A 15205-nucleotide genomic window follows, 5' to 3' on the forward strand; every position below is an offset into this window, starting at 1 on the left:
ATTACAATAAATCCTAGTGGACTCAGGAAAAATCTATAAGTGACATTTTGTAATGTCCCAGTTGTACTGAGTCCTAAGTGAGGTTAGGAGGAATTTAAAACTACAGTTCAAAGACTTTCTTGGTTCATAAATTGTTCATAAGAAATTTTCAGCGTATATTCTATTCACTATTATAATCACATTGTTTCTGCCCTTTCTAGAAAATTTTAGAAGGTAAAATCTATCTTCTTTTCTTTCCTTCTATTTAGTTTTTCAATCCTATCACTTTTGACTTTGGCATTTCCTTCCATTAAAAAAAAAAGATACCAAAGTGCTACAGTCTGCAATTTTACTGTGTACTTTTAAAATAAAAAATGTTATTTAGAATTCATCATAAGCATAATATTTAATTGTTGCATAATGTTTAGTTGCATGAATACCATAATTCAACATTTCCTCTTTTTCCACTTTGTCACTATACAAAATAACTCCTCCAGCAATATTTTTTGTTTTCATTTCTGATTATTTCCTTATGATAGAGTTCCAGAAGTGGGATTACTAGTTCCAATGTCATAAACATTTAAATGTTTAAAGTTCTGAATACATATGGTCTTCAATAAAAGTTGTGTTGCTTCCTGAGTGTATGAGAACACCGTTCTTACAACAAATGTGCGAACATTGAGTATATTCTTAAGAAATTACTCTTTGATAGTGTATATATATTATTCAATTTACAAAGCTCAGTAATGCTAAAAAATAACAAAAATAGTGACTTGTCAGATTAAAGATCACTGAAGTGGTTTTGAAACTGTGGTGCAGCTAGAAAGCCAGCAACTAGTTTCCTCTCCTCCCCTCATGCTTCTCAAGTGGCCTCTGCGAACAATAGTTTGTGATTGGATTCTAATTTCCAGCTAATTGTGGGCATGGCTTGGGGCTCTATTTTTGGTATTCTAGGTTCTTAAAGAAGTGGGAATGAGGTGACAGATGCCACAGGGAATGTAGTAAGTAAGTGTCTGAAACATCTTAGTGCAGATGGAGATACACTTAACAGATAATAAGGCTATGTTATAATGCTTGAATGGTTTAATGCTTTAAAAGGGAGGACAATGAGATACAGTGGGAACAGTGGAAGATTCAGAATATGACAGACCTGGTTAGATTCCTGTCTCTGTCACTTATGAGAAAGTTGTCTTGGGTAACCAATCTGAGTCTTATTTTCCTTGTTTTTTTTTAAAGGAAAAAGCAATCACCACATAGTAAGATTATTATGAGAAATAAGTGTTATAATGGCAGTAAGTAACAGCACAGTGTAAATACACCTAATAATGACAGTTATCAAAGAAAAGAAAATGCGAGTGGATTGGGTTGTCATTTATGGTTTAATCATGAGGGTCTATAAATTTTGAAGCCTAATAATTTTCATAATGTTTGAAGCAACTTGCAAATGTTGTGGACTAGGTGATAAGATTTTAGGACTCTGGTGGGCAGTTGGGCATTTCCCCACTGGCCTGCAGTATGACGCACTTTCCCCGTGGTAGTACCTGAAGGAGCAGTGACCAGAGTGAAAACCTGGGCTGCCTCACCTTGCTGCAACTTGAATTTCATCCCTAGTGAAATGATTGTTATCAGAAGCCACGTGCCTGGAACTACACCAGAGAATCTTAGGCATTTATTGGGATTGCCCTAACCGAGGGCTTTTGGGAGAAAAGCAGTATCTTGGTGCGTCAAGTTGATACAGAAGTTGGGGCTGAGTTATGGCTCTAGCCAAGTCATGACTTTAGAGAGAATCTGCCTCCATATTTAGGAGACTAGAAAACAGCACAGTTGATCTTTACCTCAAACTGACTGTGGTTAAGAGACTATAATGAAAACCTCTGTGGTTATAATAATTATCTAAAAAATGATAGAGAGGTAAGTTTCAGTGAAGACACAAATGTTTTGAATTTCCCAATGCCAATATGCCAAGTCTAGACTCATTATTTTATATTCACAAGAAAAGAAATGTAGAACATGTGTTGACATGTGATGCCACATTTGATTAATTTTGATCATTATTAGGACTGTCAGTAATTCCTGTAGCTAAATTTACTGTGTAGATATGTGCATCGATTGTTGAGATAAGAACATTGATGTGTCAGCTATGCCACAGGTAAATCATTTCAACTCAATATAGAAAGGCAGAGTTTGATATCCTTTAAAATTCTTTTAATAAAACCCTCTATTAGAAGTAGTCCTACTTAAATGGACAATCATAATTAGGAAAGGGACTTTGGTTTCTCCAGGGAGGAGTCTTCTACTAAATGGGGATTAATTTGAGACTTAGAGAAATTACTTAGAATCAGAAATAGCTGAGAGGAAAGGGTTTTAAAGATTTGAATTGGTTTGGATGACCATGGCTCAAAGATTGGATTTGTTCTTTGTGAGAAATGTCATTAACCCAAACTGAAAGATTAGCAGAGGATTATAAAGAAGTAAGTGAGACAGTTCTCATTAAAATACAATTTCTCTGAACAGAGTAAAGATGAAAAAAGTGCACTGTTCTTATATTAGTGATTGGTAAAACGTTAGTTGGACAGAAGAAGCTGCTTAGACTTAATTTCTCTTGTTTTTATTTATTTATTTTTTCCTTCTGTGTTACGTGGTATTTTCATTACACAAGGGATGTTCGTAGGGTTTCACTACCGATGATACAGGAACTAATAGAACCAGACACTTCTAAAGTTGGATGGGATTTTCATTTGACGTTCTACCCAATAACATTTCCCCAAATAGTAAGTTGTCATCTGTGTTAGAGTAAATCCAGTCTTGGGGGAATTCAGGATCTCAACAATCAGCTGATTCCCTTTGCTGATAGCACCAAATGTTAGAAAGTTCTTCCTCATGTAACAACAAAAATTACTGTTGTACCCCATCTGGGGGTTGCTTTGGGTAAAAGGAGACTCAATCTTCTATTACCTATTTACTCTTCTGCTTTCAGAGCAATAGTGATGGAGGGGAGCACGGCGACATTGATCTTGAGCCCTTCTAAGAAATTTGGAACATGTGAAGTCCTAAATAAAAAGTTTAGGTCTGTTATATTGTGATGTATACTAAAAAATACATATTTGGTCTTCATCCCAATTTCTGTCCCAGAGCTCCTAAAACCCTTGGCATTTCCAAAGAAAAAGACAAATGTGTCTTTTGTTATGTTAATAAGGTGACTTTTAAACCCTACCTAAGAAACGGGGACTGGTTGCCTGTGGAGCCAATCATGTGATTTACAGGGTTGGAATTGTTAGTCTTAGCTCCCTGACCTCCAGGCTGGGGAGAGGGGCTGGAGGTTGAATCAATCATCGATGGCCAATGATTTAACCAATTATGCCTACATAATAAAACCTCCATAAACCCCCCAAAAGACAGAGTTCAGAGAGCTTCTGCATCAGTGAACATGTGGAGAGTCCCAGAGAGTAGAGCCCTTTCCCCATACCTTGCCCAGCATCTCTTCCATCTGGCTGTTCCTGAGTTATATCCTCATAAAAAATTAATAAATAGAAACCTCAATTAAATAGAGTTGGGAGACCAGAAGACAGAGCTCTCATGCCCTGCAGTGATAGCAGAGAGGAATAAGAAGCATGACTCTTCTTTTCTGGCAAAGATTCAGCCAATAGAAAGCCACAGACTCTTTGTTTACTGTGGCCCTCCCAAATTCCTTTTCTCTCTATAAATGTATTCTTCTCCTGTTGCTGTGTGGGGACTCACATGTGCCTTGCCATGATTGCAGACCCCGAGTAATAAACCCATCTTTGCTACAGAAATATCTGGCATTCTATGTATTTCAGGCCAACATACTTTTATAATAAAGCAGTAATCTAGTAAATAAAATGTTTCTCTGAGTTCTGTGAGCTGCACTAACAAATCACAGTAGTCCCCCGTTACCTGTGGTTTCACTTCATTTCCAAGGTCAACCATGGGCTGAAAATATTAAAAAGAAAATTCCAGAAATAAACAATTGTAAGTTATAAATTGAATGCCATTCTGAGTAGTGTGATGATATCTTGTGCTGTCCTGCTCCATCCTGCATGGGACGTGAATCATCCCTGTGTCCAGCATATCTATGTTGTATATGCTAGCCAGTCATTAGTCACTTAATAGCCACCTGAGTTACCAGATTGACTGTTATGGTATTACAGTGCTAATGCTCAAGCAAGCCTTATTTGACTTAATTTTGGCCCCAAAGTGTAAGTATTAGTGATGCCAGCAATTTGGATTTGCCAAAGAGAAGCCATAAAGTGCTTCCTTTAAGTGAGAAGGCAAAAGTTCTCGACTTAATAAAGGAAGAAAAAATTGTATGCTGAGGTTGTTAAAAATCTATGGTACGAACCAATCTATCTGTGAAATTGTTAAGAAGGAAAAAAAAAATTCATGCTAATTTTTCTATAGCACCTCAAGCGGCAAAAGTTATGGCCACAGTGCATAAGTTCTTAGTTAAGATGGGACAGGCATTAAATTTGTACAATGCATTATTTTGAAAGGGGAGACCACACATTCACATAACTTTTATTAGAGTGTATTGTTATGATTGTTCTATTTTATTTTTAGCTGTTGTTAATTTTTTACTGCACCTAATTTATAAATTAAACTTTATCATAGCAGCCACTATGGAGAACAGTATGGAGTTTCCTTAAAAAACTAAAAATGGAGTAACCATCGGATCCAGTAATCCCACTCCTGGACATATATCCAGAAAAGACAAAAACTCTAAGTCAAAAAGATACTTGCACCTCAGTGTTCATAGCAGCACTGTTTATAATAGCCAAGACATGGAAGCAACCTAAATGTCCATCGACAAATAAATGGATAAAGAAGTTATGGTATATATATATATATATGTATGTGTGTGTGTGTGTGTGTGTGTGTGTGTGTATATATATATATATATATATATATATATAAAACGGAATATTACTCAGCCATAAAAAAAGAATGAAATAATGCCATTTGCAGCAACATGGGTGGACCTAGAGATTACCATACTAACTGAAGTAAGTCAGACAGAGAAAGACAAATATCATATGATATCACTTGTATGTGGAATCTAAAAAAGTGACACAAGTGAACTTATTTACAAAACAGAAATAGGTTCAGTCATCAAAAACAAACTTTTAGTTACCAAAGGGGAAAATGGGGGGAGGGAGGGATAAATTAGGAGTTTGGGATTAACAGATACACACTACTATATACAAAATAGATAAATAACAAGGACCTACTGTATAGCACAGGGAACTATATTCAATTATTCAATATCTTGTAATAACCTATAATGAAAAAGAATCTGAAAAAGAAAATCACTTTGCTGTACACCTGAAACTAACACAACAAAAATTACACTTTAATAAAAAAAATATGGGAATGCAAAAAAAAAAAAAAAAGCAACCATAGTATATATAGGGTTTGGTACTATTTGTGGCTTCAGGCATCCACTAGGGTCTTGAAACGTATTCCCCGCAGATAATTGAATCCAAGGACAAGGGATCATCAGAATATCTGATCCACTGGGTTGGATGACCTTTTGGAACTGGTGCAGGTTGGTCTAAAGCACAGATGACAACCTTGTCTGGTGACTGGTGTCTGAAGTCAGGGGAGTGGGGCAGTCTTGTAAGACTGGGTCCTTAGGCTTTGGAGTTTGTCATTATCTCTGCTAGATAGTGTTCAAATTGAGTTGAATTCTTGGACATCTTGATTGTTGGTGGTGTGGGAACCCTCCCCCCCACTGCCCCCTTCATTGCCACACACACATTGTAATTGGTGACAGAACCTTCAACATTTTAAGTGGTTCTTTGCATAAAGCTGGAAGTATGGCTAGAAGCAAGATCCACGATATTGTATATGGAAGGAGAAAATAAACAAAAGGAAATATAGTTTAATTAAGGAATAGGAACTTGGTTTTGATCTGGTGATGATCTAAGGGCTGGAGTTTGTGGTTCTGGGATTCAGGGAAGAAACAAGAACATAAATGTTGTCCAGAAAATGTGGTGATGGGCAGATCAACTCTAAGAACATTAAATAACAAAAATTAAAGCAAGTAAATTTTAAAGATCTGATTGGCTTTATTTAACAATTTATGAATCTGGCAATATCCCATCTAGCAAGTAGGGAGGTGCTCCAAAGGGCTACAGAAAAGGGAGAAGTTTTTAAAAGCAGGGTAAGGAAGTTACAACAAAAAAGATTATTTCAGGCTTAGATGACCTACCTGTGGGGGAAGAAATGAGGCTATGTGGCAGATTACTTCATCTTCCTTTGGGGGATGGAGGGGGCCCAAGTGACAGATTACCTCATTGGTGCTGACCAGAAAATTCCTGACTGACTGGTTAAGACTCCCCTTCTAGGGGAGTTGAAGCTTCAGTTAGGCTAGGTATTAAGCCCTGCTTTGGTGGTGTGGCCTGGAATAAGTGAGTCCATTTTGGGCCAGTGGTTTTCTTTTTAACAGAATATTATTTTTTGATATTGAATTTCAGGCTTTTTTTTTTTTTCCCCTTTCTTTTGGCTTTGTGTGGTAAGACTGCTCAGCAAAATAAAGGTTTCAGTTAAAGCCTGTTGAATAATAGCATTGTGTAATGGTGCTTTGTGAAATCAAAGAGAGATGGTTTGGGGTGAGAAAATCTAGGACAGTTGTAGGAAAAGGGTGAGGCAACCAGGGCAGCACACAACAAAAAGCTGAGAGCAGGGTAACAGGGAAGAGTAGAGAAAATGGCTTGTAAGATGTAAGCAACTTCCTCCTTCCTCCAGGAAATCATGGAAAAATGGGGAAGGGGGTGCTATTTTGTTTGGATATGCAAGGAAAAGATGACAGAAAGTGAGAGGACTTGGGGTCAATTGCTCATAGTAGCCAGTGATTATATAGTACTAATTGATCTTAGTTTAAATAAGAAGCCTCCTAGCATAAATTTAATTCTGTGTCAACCAGGACACTTCTTTTAAATGTTTAAAAGCAGCTCTGTCTTTCCCAGGTGAGACAGATGTAGCTCTTTCAAGCATCCCACAAAAGCCTTGACCCCAAATCCTCTCCTCTCACCATCTTGGTCTTGGTCCTCTGGATATGTGTCCATTTCTCAATATCTCTCTTAAGGTTTCATCTTTAGACTGAAACTTAGTATTCCCAAGATGGATTTATTCAGGGGGAGAGCACATGTGAGTCCTCTTTTTCTGAGCTCTATATTTCTAGCTATGCAAACTGAAATGGAATCAATTCTTTTCTGAACTTCTTACTTTACTACTGACTCATATTCATCTTTGGTTTAACCTAACTTCTAGTTTTTTGAAACAGATATTTTCTATTCATATCTCCTTATCCTATAGTTGTGGGGATCATAGTTTTCAAAAACAAATTTTATTACGCACATGTGGTCCATCTTTATTGTTTCTTGAATTCACTTTGGGTACTGATTTATGTCCTATAAATATTTAATAAGGTTGCAAGATGGATATGCTTTACTTATTTTTCTCGTTTTTATTGAGGTGCAAGTGACAAATACAATTGTAAGATATTTAAAGTGTACATTGTGATGATTTGATATATATACATTGTCAGAGGATTCCTATCATCTAGTTAATTAACACATCTATAACCTCTCATATTTGTCTTTTTTTTTTTTTCTCTTGGTGAAAACATTTAAATTCTACTCTTTTAGCAAATTTCAATTCTACGGTACAGTTTATCAGCTATAGTTACCTGGTTATCATGCTATACATTGGGTCCTTAAACTTTATTCATCTTACAGCTGAAAGTTCACACCTTTTTCCAATCCCCAGCCCCTGGCACTTTTCTAGTCTCTCTTTCTGAGTAACTTTTTTTTCCTTAAGATCCCACATATAAGTCATGCCATGCAGTATTTGTCTTTCTCTGTCTGATTTATTTCACTTAGTGAAGCGCCCTCAAATTCCATCCAAGTTGTTTCAAATGGCAGGATTTTTTCTTTCTCATGGCTTAATAATATTCCATTGTGTGAAAAATAAACTCAAAATGGTTTAAAGACCTAAATGTAAGACCAGATAGTATAAAATTCCTAGAGGAAAACATAGGCAGAACATTCTTTGACATAAATCACCACAATATCTTTTTGGATCCATCTCCTAAAGTAATGGAAATAAAAACAAAAATAAACAAATGGGACCTAATTAAACTTAAAAGCTTTTGCACAGCAAAGGAAACCATAAACAAAACAAAAAAACCTACAGAATGGGAGAAAATATGTGCAAATGACGTGACTGACAAGGAATTAATCTCCAAAATATACAAACAGCTTATACAGCTCATTATCAGAAAAATAAACACCCTAGTCAAAAATGGGCAGAAGGTCTAAATAGACATTCCTAGAAAGAAGACATACAAATGGCCAAAAGGCACATGGAAAGATGCTCAACATCGCTAATTACTAGAGAAATGCAAATCAAAACCACAGTGAGGTATCACCTCACACTGGTCAGAATCTCATCATTAAAAAGATGAGGTAAAAAGTGTTGACAAGGATGTACAGAAAAGAGAACCCTGTGCACTGTTGGTGGGATTGTTAACTGGTGCAGCCACTGTGGGAAACAGTAAGGAGGTATCTCAAAAAATTAAAAATAGTACTACCATACAATCCAGCAATCCCACTTCTGGGCACATAGCTGGAGAAAAACATAATTCAGAACAATACATGCACCCCAATGTTCATGGCAGCACTATTTACAATAGCCAAGACATGAAAGCAACCTAAGTATCCATTGACAGATGAATGGATAAAGAAGGTGTGGTAGATATACACAATGGAATATTACTCAACCACAAAAAAGAATGAAATAATGCCATTTGCAACAACATGGGTGGACCTAGAGATTATCATACTAAATGAAGTAAGCCAGACAGAAAGACAAATATTGTATGATATCGTTTATATGTGGAATCTGAAAAATAATGATACAAATGAACTTATTTACAAAACAGAAATAGACTCACAGACATAGAAAACAATCTTATTGGTTACCAAAGAGGGGAAGGAATAAATTAGGAGTTTGGGATTAGCAGATATACACCACTGTATATAAAATAGATAACCAACAAGGACCTACTATATTGCATAAGGAACTACACTCAATACCTTGTGATAACCTATAATGCAAGAGAATGTAAAAAAAAAGAATATATATATGTATAACTGAATCACTTTGCTATACACCTGAAACTACACAATTGTATTTCAATAATATATTTTTTAAAATAAAAATTAATATAAAAAATTGAAAAGAATGAAAAAAATTCCTGTGTGTGTGTGTGTGTGTATCTTTTTTATTCATTCATTGACAGACAGGTTGTTTATGTATCTTGGCTATTATAAATAATGCTGCAATGTATATGGGAGAGCAGATATCTCTTTGAGATCATGTTTTCATTTCCTCTGGATATATACCCAGAAGTGGGATTGTTGAATTGTATGGTAGTACTATTTTTAATTTTTTGAGGAGCCTCCTTACTGTTTTCCATAGTAGCTGCACCAATTAACAATCCCACCAATAGGGCACAATTGTTCTCTTTTCTCTGCTTCCTTGTCAAAACTTTTTATCTCATTTTTTTAAATAAATTTATTTATTTATTTATTTATTGGCTGCATTCAGTCTTTGTTGTTGTGTGCGGGCTTTCACTAGTTGCGGCGAGTGGGGACTACTCTTTGCTGTGGTGCACGGGCTTCCAATTGTGGTTGCTTCTCTTGTTGCAGAGCATGGGCTCTAGGCACACAGGCTTCAGTAGCTGCAGCACGAGGGATCAGTAGTTGTGGCACATGGGCTTAGTTGCTCTGCAGCATGTGGGATCTTCCCGGTGCAGGGATCAAACCCGTGTCCCCTGAATTGGCAGGTGGATTCTTAACCACTGCACCACCAGGAAAGTCCCTGTCTCATCTTTTTGATGATAGTCATTCTGACAGGCATGAGGTAATACTTCACTGTGGTTTTAATTTGCATTTCCCTGATGATTAGTGAAGTTGAGCATATTTTCAGGTACGTGTTGGCCACTTGTATGTCTTCTTTGGAAAAAATGTTTTTTCAGTTCCTCTATCTACTTTTTATTTGAATTGTTTTGTTTTGTTATTGAATTGTATGAATTCTTTGTATATTTTGGGTATTAACCACTTATCAGATGTACGATTTGCAAATATTTTCTCCTATTTCATAGGTTGGTTTTTCATTTTGTGATGGTTTCATTGGCTATACTCAAGCCCCTTAGTGTGTTGTAGTCCCTCTAGTTTATTTTAATCTACCTTCTTGTCATTGTTGAAAATACTGAAAAGAAGAAGGCAGAGGACAAAATATGGTATGCCATTCTCTGGACACAGTCATTCAATCAACTGTACATTTATACAACCATATAACATCTGGTTCTCATATCTGGCTTATTCATCCAGAGATTCTGAAGAAGAAAACAGCCTACATAATTAGTAGAACTTCATGTCACATATTCTAAAATTTGAAATTTCAAGTAACAAAGAGATATAATATTTTATTCAAATGGGAAACCCTGTAAGGATCTTCAGAAGTTTACAAATACTGTGAACTCTTTCAAATTGATGTTATAGCACCTTTGAAAATTAACTTTTTTGATGTTTGTCAAGTTAAGACTTAAAGATTCATTTTCTTCTCTTCTCTCAGTAACTAGTCATCTCACCTTTCCTGAGTGTCATGAGTTCTTTTCTTTCTTACCTAAATGTCATGAGATCCTTTCTTCCCCCCTGTTTTCAAGACAATTCTTGGAAGATTACTTCGACTGTGCTCTTATATTAAAGACAGTCTATAATTTAATTTGTTAAGAACTAAGATGTGGTATTTGCCCAGCTTCTGCCAGGTAGTTGACTTTTCCCTTTCAACTCACATGTAAGCCTTCAGTAAATAACAAAGTCTTATGTAAATTTTTGTTTTAAATTTCAGTGCTTCCCCTCCCCACCATAATTCTAGGCCAAGAAAGCATTCTGACTTGCTTAGTATAAATTTAATATAAACATAATTTACACATTATTATAGTATACATTATATAAGTAATATGGAACCTTGGTCTTGTTCTAGCAGGTTAGTATAAAGGCTATGTAAACACAGTTTTAGTCTATCAGAGTCTCAGTCATATATACATCACTCCTTGTATTATTCAGTGTTTTTTTTTTTTTTTTTTTTTTGGCACACGGGCTTAGTTGCTCCGCGGCATGTGGGATCTTCCTGGAGCTGGGATCGAACCCGTGACCTCTGCATTGGCAGGCGGATTCTTAACCACTGTGCCACCTAGGAAGCCCTATTCAGTGTTTTTAGTTATATTCAAATTCATTCTGGTTAGTTTAAATGGGAAGAAATTTATTACAGAGTATTAGCTGGCTCAGAGAATTTCTGAGTGTGCACTGGGTCAAGGTTGTATACACAGACAGGTGACACAAATAGGAGAAATGCCCTAACATGTCATTGCTCTGTTCCTAAAGAAACCAAGAAATTGTACTGCTGCCCTCTGTTGTTCTACACCTATTTACCAAATCTCCTCAAGTGCTGCTGTTGAAATTCTAAGCCCTCCTTGATCCTATTTGTTAGATCTGTGCAGCTTCTGTTCACAAACTTGTCTTTACCATCAGAGTCTCATAAGTGAGTTTGTTAGGCGAATGTAGCCAAATGTATAACATGGCTACAGGGAACCTGGGAAATGTAGACAATTTTCTAGCCTCTAGTGAACAGGGAGCTATACTGTAAGGCTGTTGGAGTGACCTTGAGGGAATCAATCTGTGGTGTCTGCTGCAGTCACCCTTAGGCAACCTCACATGCTTAGTATTCTGCTTCCCAGATTTAAACTTCTGCCAAACAATGGGAGCCAGTGGCATTGTTCATATTTAAAGGAACATAATATAAAATAATTATTATTTTCAGAATTGAAGAAAGGCTGACCTTCTCTCAAAAGGGGAGGCTCAAAATCTCATCAATCATTACCCCATCTAGGTGATGTTCAAAACTTCTCTAGTTCAGTCACAATTCTGTATTGATATACTTAATATATTTATCAAATTTATAAGGTTTATCATCACCAGCTCATCCTATATAAAATAGTAGGGTGGCTTCCTAGGTGGCGCAGTGGTTAAGAATCTGCCTGCCAATGCAGAGAACACGGGTTCGATCCCTGCTCTAGGAAGATCCCACATGCCGCGGAGCAACTAAGCCCGTGTGCCAAAAAAAAATAAAATAAAATAAAATAAAATAGTAGGGAGACTGGAAAGGAAAAAAATCAGTTGCTGGATAAGGGGAGGGAAATTCCTAATTCTTAATTCCTTCATTCCCTTGTCCATTATCTAATTTCCTTCCCCTCAGTCAGCCCTTCTAGGGCTGAGAGTGCCTCCCTATATTGGATTGCTATAGCTTTTCTAAAATTTATTACTGGATTAGGTGGAACTGGCAGGCAACCTAGAGGAGCCTGTTGGTTCCAGACTTTACTCCTCCTGTCCCCAATGCACAGTAGCATCCCTATTACCTCTTGATAATCAGCATCCGTTTTCCTAAGCAGCATGGTAACTTCCAGCCTATTGGTGTCTCCTGGACATCAGGAGAGAAGACTGGCCAAATTGCAGTCTCTATGTAGAGTTCAGTGGCTTCAACACATGCCCTGTACACAAAAAACTGAAATTTTCAGCAAGTGGAACCAAATATTTGTCATATTCTCTGAACTTACCTGAATAAATTTCTAGCAGATGACCACAAGAGAATTCAGATCACTTAATACCCCTGTGGAAGCTTTGTATATACATATAGATATAGAATCTCTGCTAATTGTGTTCCAGTTGCTTCTAGCTGGGAAGTTGACAGTGATGATTTGCTTTTCCTCTCTATCTCCAGGTGATCTCCATGCTTTTTTTTTCTCAAGTTTATGAATCTCCATGTACATTTCACTCTAGCAAGGTATAGTGCTTGGTAAATAATAGTTGATCCATACATACAGAACATTGGTTTTTAATCCAAACTTCAAACTAGATTTACCTGGAGAGAAGTAAAAAACAACCCCTGCCCCACCCCCTGCCCCAAAACTCGAACAAAAACTCCAAAACAAGGAGAAATAAAACTCATACTTTGACTCTACTCAAGACCAGTTACTTCAGAAGCTCTTTTAATGGGGCTTAAGCATTAGAATTTTTTTAAAGACAACCTATGTCATTCTAATGTACAGCTAGATTTGAGACACACTATAAAATCATAGGTCTGGAGAGAGGCCCAAAGTTTCTCATTCTCTACTTTTACCTAAAGCAGCTCAGTTAATTAATACTAAACCTTATAAGCACACATACACACTTTAACTCTTATATATATTTAACATTCCTTGTTGACTGGAGATAACTTTTAAAATAGAGATAAAAAAGAAAACAATTATCACTCACGATCCCCTCACGCAGAGGTCACACTGCAGACGTTTTGATTCATCTCCTCGTTGATAAACACATACACCAAAAATTTGGATCATGATACACACAATTTTCATCCTGACTTTTGCCCTTAGCATTTTATTTTGAGCTGTTCTGCAGGTTATTAAATGCTCTTTGAAGAGAGGAGTTTTAGAGAACACATAATAGTCTACTGTGTGGCTGAACCAAAATATATTCGTTATCATGGAAATTTTCAAAGCAGAGAGAATAGTGGAGTGAACCAGAGTGCAATCATTATGAGACTCAAACTTCGCTCTCCTGATTTAAGAGCTCAGTTATGATATATGCCCTTGCCGAGACCAGCTCGGCGACTCGAGGTGAGTGACGGGTGCCACAAGCTTAAAGAAAACACAGATACAGATTTAAGAGAAAGATGGGACGGGGAACTCAAGACCTCTAGGATCAAGAGCCTCGCTGATTGATCCCAGGTTGCTTTTATTGAGTTCTTGGCATAGCCTAAGGGTCTAACACTCCCAGTTTAGTCCCACAAACAAGGTTATCTTTGAAATAAACAAACAAAGGCCTCACATGACTGGGGCAATGATCTTTGTTTGCCTCCTGGGTCCGATTTGAGCAGGGTGTGGATCTGAGCTGGGTGCGGATTTGAGCTGGGCGTGGAGAGCAAAGCAGCCCTGGGGGCAGGAGACCTCTCTCAGAAGGATTAAGGGTCTGTGCCCCACCCCTGTTGGCCCCTCTGCCCCACCCCTGTTGGCCCCTCTGTGACTGTGCCTGTCTTAGGTTGTTCCTCCCCTGAGGAATCTTACCCGTCTCTGGCTAACCAGCCATCCTCCAGGGCCAAACAGGGTGATATGAGGTGTGCAAGTGAGAAAGGGGCTGCACCCCCAGAGAGGGTCAATGTTCTGTTTCCACGGTAGCCTGTGCCCCCATGGTCTCCATGCCCAGCACCCTTAGTTCCTCCGCTGCTCAAGCAGGACATTCTGCATCCAGTCACTTGGCCCACATACTTTAATTACTTTTAGTAACATTTACAAGGTTTCAGAAAGACTTCTGAATGTCTTCCCACATGCCCTTCCTACAGATATAGGGCAGCATATAGGCAGTTACAAGGCTGTCAGCCCTTAGTGATCACTTTGGTTTGTTCTTAGGATCCCTTTCTGTCAATGGCCACCAAAGACATTCATATATAGTCCAGCCTCCAGATTGAGCCTGGTTCTCTGATGCAGGCCCTTTGATGCAGTTTCAAAGCATCTTTGGCTGTCCACCCCCTAAAAAAATGTTGGACTCACCATATCTTAATGTATTTGTGTTAGAAGGTCTTAATCTGTATTATATAATATTACATATTAACTTATTATATGGGATATTTAGATTGCATGTCATTGGTAGTTTTCTTTTTAAAATTATTCTTATGGCTTCATAATTTTTAAATCATGTATCTTTACCTGCAAGTTTTTCAAACTAATGGATTTTTATTTTTTATTTTTATTTTTTTCATTTATTGGCTGTGTTGGTTTTGTAGTTGTGGAGAGAGGGGGTGCTCTTCATTTCATGCTTCTTATTGTGGTGGCTTCTCTTATTCCAGAGCATGGGCTCTAGGCACACAGGCTTCAGTAGTTGCAGCACATGGGCTCAGAAGTTGTGGCTGGAGGCCTCTAGAGTGCAGGCCCAGTACTTGGGGCACAAGGGCTTAGTTGCTCTGCAACATGTGGGATCTTCCCAGAGCAGGGCTCAAATCCATGTCCTCTGCAATGGCAGGTGGATTCTTAACCACTGTGCCACAAAAGAAGTCCCCAAACTGATGGATTTTTAAAAGTAGCTCT

At 37.5% G+C, this 15205-nt stretch overlaps 1 long non-coding RNA gene across 1 annotated transcript; it reads right to left on the bottom strand.

Moving 5' to 3' along the window:
* Positions 1-2614: 2614 nt before the first annotated feature.
* On the bottom strand, positions 2615-13809 carry LOC130836121 (uncharacterized). Its single transcript, XR_009049123.1, has 4 exons — positions 13380-13809; positions 12482-12613; positions 3895-3930; positions 2615-3029 (listed from the first exon to the last, which is right to left on the bottom strand). It is a non-coding gene; the product is annotated as an uncharacterized LOC130836121 (long non-coding RNA).
* Positions 13810-15205: the final 1396 nt, after the last annotated feature.

This window comes from Hippopotamus amphibius, chromosome 1 (assembly GCF_030028045.1).
Source record: "Hippopotamus amphibius kiboko isolate mHipAmp2 chromosome 1, mHipAmp2.hap2, whole genome shotgun sequence".
Lineage (NCBI taxonomy): Eukaryota > Metazoa > Chordata > Mammalia > Artiodactyla > Hippopotamidae > Hippopotamus > Hippopotamus amphibius.